This window comes from Peromyscus maniculatus, chromosome X (genome assembly GCF_049852395.1).
Source record: "Peromyscus maniculatus bairdii isolate BWxNUB_F1_BW_parent chromosome X, HU_Pman_BW_mat_3.1, whole genome shotgun sequence".
Classification (NCBI taxonomy): Eukaryota; Metazoa; Chordata; class Mammalia; order Rodentia; family Cricetidae; genus Peromyscus; species Peromyscus maniculatus.
In genome coordinates this window covers 139,570,806-139,578,980 of record NC_134875.1, presented here as the reverse complement: position 1 = coordinate 139,578,980, position 8,175 = coordinate 139,570,806, and positions in this window count along the sequence as shown.

Sequence of the window (8,175 nt, the reverse complement as noted above, 5' to 3'; positions counted from 1 at the left end):
AAAAAGCAGAGGAATGCTCAAATTAACAGTCATTTCGAAAATATAGTACTATAACATTTCATGATTGTTACAAACTGAAATCATCTGTGAAAGAAAATGAAAATAATTCACATAGTAAAATCATTTATGCAAAAATAACACACTTGACATAAATTTGTGTATACATATATGTGTATAAAAAGAGATCTATACGTGATAGATCTCATAAATGATAGTGTACAATGCCATTCCTCTTTGTGAATTTTACAGAAATGTACACTTTTCTAAAGAAAGCTATACAAATTTTATAATTGAAACCAGAAAGCGTATGCCCATCAACATCTATCTGTAATATAGCTGGGGATAGAGTTCAGTGGTGAAGTGATTATCCAATACACACAAACCCTGAATTCTTCTTTAGTATCTGTAAACCAAAATCTATATGTAAAATTGTCCAGAGAGTGAGTCAGAGGAATAGGGGAAATGGATAATTAACACATAAAATCTTAGAAATCCATAAAAGTGGATTTTTCTAATTTTAGCATATCTCTTACTTAAAATTTCATCATTAGATAATTAGCTTCATTTCAGTAAAAAAAAAGAATCCTGACATATTTTTGTTAGCAAATATCTTCTTTCACAGAAAATTTACACTCTATATTGTAACTTTAAACAAATTTCTTTGCATCTTTTCTCAATTCCAGTCTTAGGATGAAGGAAGGAGGTGAGTCATTTACTCACTAGGCCTGTGATAACATCACTGCTAACTGTGCATGCAGAAGGTTGAAGGGGCGTACACTCTGGATCTCCTTGCCAGGAAACTTTCCCTAACAGCTACCCCCTGCTCTAAAGTCTCTGTAGAATGTGCTTCCTGACTGAGTGAAGGCACTAGTTGTTCTACTATGGGAGTTTCATCAGCAAGATGAGTTCACAATTCATGGTGGCTTGGGTAACACCCTGTCCACATCATCTTCCTTTCCAAGGCAGGCTGGAGGCAATGGACTCCAAGAACAGTGTGCTTTGAAGCAGTACTGAGAACACAATGAAGATTGCTGGTGTTCCAGAAAAAAAAATGAGCTAGCTTGGCAGTATCTGTTTCTTTGGGTGTTTGAAACACGTGGAGTAGATGCGTGTGATTCATAAAGACCATATTTGAAAGCTCCCATATATAACATAAAGTTTTTATACCTTTATGTATTATGGACAAGAAGATTCATTTAGAAGGTGGCAGGATCACAGTCGTTCTTCCCAGTAACAGTAAATGCCCATATATGCAGTCAGAGAAAGAGTGGAAAAACCTTCAGAAAAATGAAATTCTATTAGGCAGACATTTCAGCTCAGAGAAATGTCTCTCTAACCGGTTGATCCCACAATCCTTTCCATTCATTCCTGTCCTTGGCTTAAGAAGAATCTCATTTAAACACTTCAGGAATATGCATACATCTTACTAAGGACACCCATCTAATCATTTCCCCCATTTTGTAAGTAAGGACACAACAGAGAGAGGTTAATTCATAAACTCAACATCAGGGACCTACACAATTAAATCTGCAGGGCAGTCAATGATTACCTGTCGTCCCACATGGGGCTTCTAGACACTTACCCACATGTCAATGGCCCTTTCTGGCATTCTCTGTTCCGTGAAATTGAATGTGATTATGAAAACCACCTGGGAATGTAAAATACTTGCCTCTTTTTCTCTTCTAGTAAGACTAAATGTGAGTGACTGCCAGTTGACAGAGAATTTACTCACTTTAAAAATTCTTGTTTCCATGGCTACTAAGGCTGAATGGTGGATTATGAGCAAAGAACACAACTTCCTAGCCATATTTGGCCATAAAGGACCAGTGTGCTTAACTTCCCTTTGTATGTGAATAGTCTTTAAAAGAGGATTTTCCTTTTTGAAATCATGCATCAAATAAATACTACAATGCCTGATGGACATAGTAGAGATAGTTATTTGAAAAAAACTAAGCCCTCATGCTATGGGATGGTCTGTATGGCAAATGTGTTGCTCTGATTGGTCAATAATTAAAATACTGATTGACCAGTGCCTAGGCAGGAAGTTTAGGTGGGACTAACAGAGAGGAGAAAAGAAACAACAGGAAGGCAGAAGGAGTCACTGCCAGCCGCAGCCAGGACAAGCAGAATGTGAAGACACTGGTAAGCCACAGCCACGTGGCAAGGTATAGACTTATGGAAATGGGATAATTTAAGATATAAGAACAGTTAGCAAGAAGCCTGCCACAGCCTTACAGTTTGTAAGCAATATAAGACTTTGTGTTTATTTGGTTGGGTCTGAGCGGCTGTGGGACTGGCAGGTGACAAAGATTTGACCTGACTGTGGGCCAGACAGGAAAACTCTATCTACATCCTCATCCCCCATTCCTTGCCCTCCAGTGTCTGTGTGGTGGAAGATAGAAGTTTCACTTTAGGCAAACTGTCTTCATTGGAGACTTTGAGACCACCTTACCTTGTAGAAACATCTTAGATAGAGACACAAAGTATATATTGTCAGTAATAACAGATTATATGTATATAAAACCATGAGGTATTTTGTTTTGAATAGAAAAATATCCTCCTTTTATCTTTCTGTGTTTTACTTCAAACTGTTACTTTGATGATACTAGTTAGGGTTTCTACTGCTGTGATAAAAACACCATGACCAGATACCTGGGCACCAGCCACTCCGGGAAGACCTGCCCAACTTGGCCCCAGGTTCTGGCCACTAGGCTGTAGTGGGTAGCCATTCCAGCTTGGTTCTCGAAGTTCCAACCCCCATTGAGACTCTGGCAACTGTCATGCCTACAAGGCGGGGCGAGGGAAGGCGCCTGGGGACCCGAGAGCTAGATGGGCCAGCACTCTCGCTGGGCGCTCTCTTGGTGCCGGGACGCTGACCGGTGCAGATTGACTGTGCAGAGCTCTGGAGAACACCGCTGGACTGCTACACCTTCCCCAGACCCTGCGACCTACCCATTACTTAATTTGTGAGTTACGCCATTAAATAAATATCCTTTTAACTACGTGGAGTGACCAAAATAATTTCTCCAATATCTGGCGCTCACGTGGGGCAAACTCCAAAGGCCTGGGCAGCTCCCGCCGGCTCCTCCCTAGCTGCCGGGTACCTAAACCCGCCTGCAAAGTTCCATATAACCAGGGAACACCTACACGGTTCCATTCCCGAAAAAGGGAGCAGCTAGTCTGATCTCAATTCCCTAGCTTAGCCCCAGACCAGCAAAAGAGGCAGGAGAGTGCTAGCTCCGATTTCTGCCATCTCCGCCATTTCCGCCATCTCCCACCGACTCCAGCCAAGATCGCCAGCAGGCCCTGTTTCGGAGCTGTACCAACGCCACCTGCTGGCTGAAAAGTGCTACTACATGCCCCCAATCCCACGAAAGGTAAGCATATTGTTTCAAGTAAAGGTACTTTATAATTTTACACCTTAAAATTGACTAACAAATTTTGAGTAATTCGTGTAATATGGCCGACAACATTACCTCACAAGAATTTAAAAACCTTTTTGCCTGTATGATGAATGACATCTTCCTGGAAATATACGACATTCCTAAGGCATATCTGGGCTATACCATTTTGGCATTCATCATAATAATTCACACAGTGTTCAAACACTGGTTTAAGAACAAAGATGAGTCATTATTGGGACTGATACAGGCTTTAAAAGATAGCAATGAAGGCTTACAGAAAAAGATTCTCTCTCTGGAATCTGCTTTGAAAGATAGCAATGAAGGCTTAGAGAAAAAGATTCTCTCTCTGGAATCTGCTTTCAAAGATAGCAATGAAGGCTTAGAGAAAAAGATTCTCTCTCTGGAATCTGCTTTCAAAGATAGCAATGAAGGCTTAGAGAAAAAGATTCTTTCTCTAGAATCTGCTAATCAGGATTTACAAAACAGGCTTGTACCCAAAATTGATTTTATTGATAATAAATATGAATATTTAATGGATAGAACACTAACTCTCCAGAGTGAAGTTGTGGCTACTCAGACAGTATATAAGGAAGAAAGATTATCGTTAATTGATAGGATAAGGTCCATGGAATCATGTGTTTCTGAGGAACATAAAAACTTCTATGATTCCATGAGAAATATGGAGTCCCTTGCAAGAGAGGAGGTTCACTCCCTAGAACAGACCCTAGGTGCTCGTTTGCAAGCCCTAGAAGAAACTCTCAGTAAACATGACAAGGGAACTAATAAGCAGAAGGTCAAGACCATAGAGGTTGTAACATCTCCAAATGGCTCTCATACAATGGCTTATCCTGTTATTGTCCATGAGAAGCCAGCAGATGACACACACCCCGAGCCATATATGACATTACAACCAATTTCAACAAGGGACTTTAAAAATATAAAGGAAGCAGTAGTTACGTATGGGATACAATCCACATATGTAAAACAGATGTTAAATTCGTGGTCTACCTCACATAGAATCATTCCAGATGACTGGCATCAGTTAATTTCAGCTGTTCTAGAATATAGTCAGCAGTTACAGTGGAAAAGCTGGTTGAGAGAAGAGGCAAAAAATTTAGAACAACAAGGTAAAATCAGAGGTTTTGTGATCTCCCAAGATCAAATACTTGGTGAGGGATGTTTCGCTGACAAGAATGTACAAGCCACTTATGATGAGCATACAATATCCCTATGCCGTACAGCAGCTCTAAATGCTTGGGAAAAAATTCCAGAACCTGGAAAACCAACTGAGGTATACACAAAGATATTTCAGGGACCGCATGAACCCTTCACTGATTTTTTACAAAGACTGAACAGAGCTATAACAAGAGCTGTGTCAGACAAAGAATTAAGAAAAGTATTAACTGAGTCCTTGGCGTTCGACAATGCTAATGCAGAATGCAGAAGAATACTTACACCATTAAAGATCAGATCAGCTCCTTTGGAAGAATGGATTCAATATACTAATGGTGTTCAGTCTCTTAACTACAGTAATGAGGCTTGGATAGGAGAGACAAATCTCAGAGGTGAAAGAAGGCCCCGTGTTACCAAATGTTTTAAGTGTGGTACACCAGGTCATATAAGTAAAAACTGTACATGGGGTACTCCTAGAAGCAATACTCCTTCTAGGAATAGCCTAAACAGGAGACCCCAACCACCTCCTGGATTATGTAGAAGATGTGGCAAAGGCCAACATTGGACCAGTGAGTGCAGATCAAAAATAGATATACAAGGCAATCCTTTACTGGCGGGAAACGCCTCAGGGGGCCTCTTGCAGGCCCCCAAACCAAACGTAGTACGAACATTCCCTGCCACTGTGGAAGAAATTCCTCTCCAGGACAACTGAATAAACCAATGCCTAATGTAAAAACCGATACTGCAATGGATGATAAAACAGCTTTGATAGCTGGATCACAGTTTACAAAGAACACTATAAAACAAATATTTTGGCAGACTTCCATAAATGAACAAAGACCAAAGCTTAGAATTCGAATTAATGGCCTGGTTCTGGAGGGCCTGGTAGACACAGGTGCAGATGTGACTATAATTACACCAAAATCATGGCATCCGAATTGGCCTCTTCAAGAGGTAGATGTCCAACTGTTAGGGATTGGCACCCTATCTCAGATAAAACAGAGTTCGAGATGGGTTGAATGCATAGGGCCAGAAGGACAGAGAGGAAGGCTGAAGCCTTATGTAGCAAATGTAGCAGTAAATCTTTGGGGCCGAGATCTGTTACAACAGTGGAATACCCAGATTAAAATTCCTACACTTTCAGAAAAGGAATACAGAACAATGCATGTTTCTAGGAATAATATCATAACATGCTATAAAAATCAGTCACCAACCATTCAGACTGTTCACAAACAGAGCACGACTGTTGTTGAACTCTCAGAAGTACCAACTGCCTTACCTTTAAAGTGGCTAACTAATAAACCTGTCTGGGTTAGACAATGGCCTTTGACAAAAGAGAAGCTACAAGCTTTAGAACAGCTGGTTCAAGAGCAGTTAAATGCTCAACACATTGAAGAATCTACCAGTCCTTGGAATTCTCCTGTATTTGTTATTTAAAAAAATCTGGTAATTGGAGAATGCTGACAGATCTGAGAGCTATTAATAAAGTAATTCAGCCAATGGGCTCCCTACAGACTGGGATGCCCTTGCCCTCTATGCTACCAAAAGAATGGCCTATAATAGTTATTGACTTAAAAGACTGTTTCTTTACCATACCCTTACAGGAAAATGATAGAGAAAAATTTGCCTTCACAGTACCTAATTATAATAATTCTCAGCCAGTCAAGAGATATCAATGGAAGGTCCTCCCACAGGGAATGTTAAACAGCCCTACTTTGTGTCAATACTTTGTGCAGAAACCATTAGAGATAATTCGTGTAAAGTTTCCACAATCCATAATTTATCACTATATGGATTATATCCTATTAGCTGATCCAAAGTTAGATACATTGGAAAGCATGTTTGAAGAAGTAAAAAAAGTTTTGCCTCACTGGGGACTGCAAATTGCTCCTGAAAAAATACAAAGAGGAGATTCTATTAATTACTTAGGATATAAGATAGAGCTACAAAAAATTAGACCCCAAAAGGTACAACTAAGAAGAGATAGATTGAAGACTCTTAATGATTTTCAAAAGTTATTAGGAAGCATTTCCAACTTACTGGATATCATGGGAATACCCAAAAATGGACTACAAAATTTGGCTAATACTCTAGAAGGGGACAAAGAATTAAATAGTCCAAGAGAATTATCAGCCGAAGCTGAGAAGGAATTGGCTTTAGTAGAAAAGACAATTCGAGAAGCACATGTGGATCGTGTGGATCCAGAACTTAAATGCATTCTTGTCATATTCCCCTCCAGACATTCCCCAACAGGTATTTTGATGCAGAGGGAAGATATTATATTGGAATGGATATTCCTACCACGTAAAACAAATAAGAAATTAAAGACTTATATAGAAAAGATCTCTGATTTGATTCAAAAGGGTAAATTAAGACTTCGCCAGTTGACAGGAATGGACCCAGCAGAAATTGTAGTACCATTAACTAATGAGGAAATTTCATCACTATGGAAAGACAATGAATACTGGCAGAGAGCCTGCAGTAACTTTTTGGGAGAGATTAACAACCACTATCCCAAAAGCAAGAGAATAGAATTCATAAAGAAGACTGAATGGGTCCTTCCTCACATTGTACGACAAAAGCCAATTTCTGGAGTCCTCACATTCTATACTGATGCAAATAAATCAGGGAAAGCAGGATATAAATCAGGAGACTTAAGTAAAGTGGTGCAAAGTCCATATAGCTCTGTACAAAAGGCAGAACTGTATGCCATTCTTATGGTACTAATGGACTTCACAGAACCCCTCAATATAGTCACTGACTCTCAATATGCAGAGAGAGTTGTTTTACATATTGAAACTGCTGAATTTATTCCTGATAATACAGAATTAACTTCATTATTCATACAATTGCAGGAAATCATCAGAAAAAGGGAACATCCTATATATATAACACATATCAGATCCCATACAGGTCTGCCAGGACCTTTAGCACAAGGTAATGATGAGATTGATCAGTTACTAATAGGTAATGTGCTAGAAGCTTCAGAATATCAAAAGAAACACCATATAAATAGCAAAGGTCTGAAGAAGGATTTCTCCATCACTTGGCAACAGGCTAAGGATATTGTGAAAAAATGTCCTACTTGTTCCATCTATAACCAAACTCCATTACCTGCAGGGAGTAATCCAAAAGGTATTCAAAGAAATGAAATTTGGCAGATGGATGTGTTTCATTTTGCAGAATTTGGAAGATTAAAGTATGTACATCATACCATTGACACCTATTCAGGATTTCAATGGGCAACTCCTATGAGTTCTGAAAAGGCTGATTCTGTGATTACACACCTATTAGAAGTTATGGCCACCATGGGAATACCTGTAAAAATTAAGACAGACAATGCCCCAGCATATGTCTCCAATAAAATGAGACAGTTCTTTGCTTATTACAATATAAAGCATGTTACAGGTATTCCACATAATCCCACAGGCCAAGCAGTCATAGAGAGATCCAATCGAACTTTAAAGGATATGCTAAATAAACAGCAACAGGTAACAATGACTCCTAGAAATAGACTGCATAGTGCTTTATTAACCTTGAATTTTCTCAATGCTAATGAGAAAGGAACAACAGTTGCGGAGAGACATTGGACGACAGA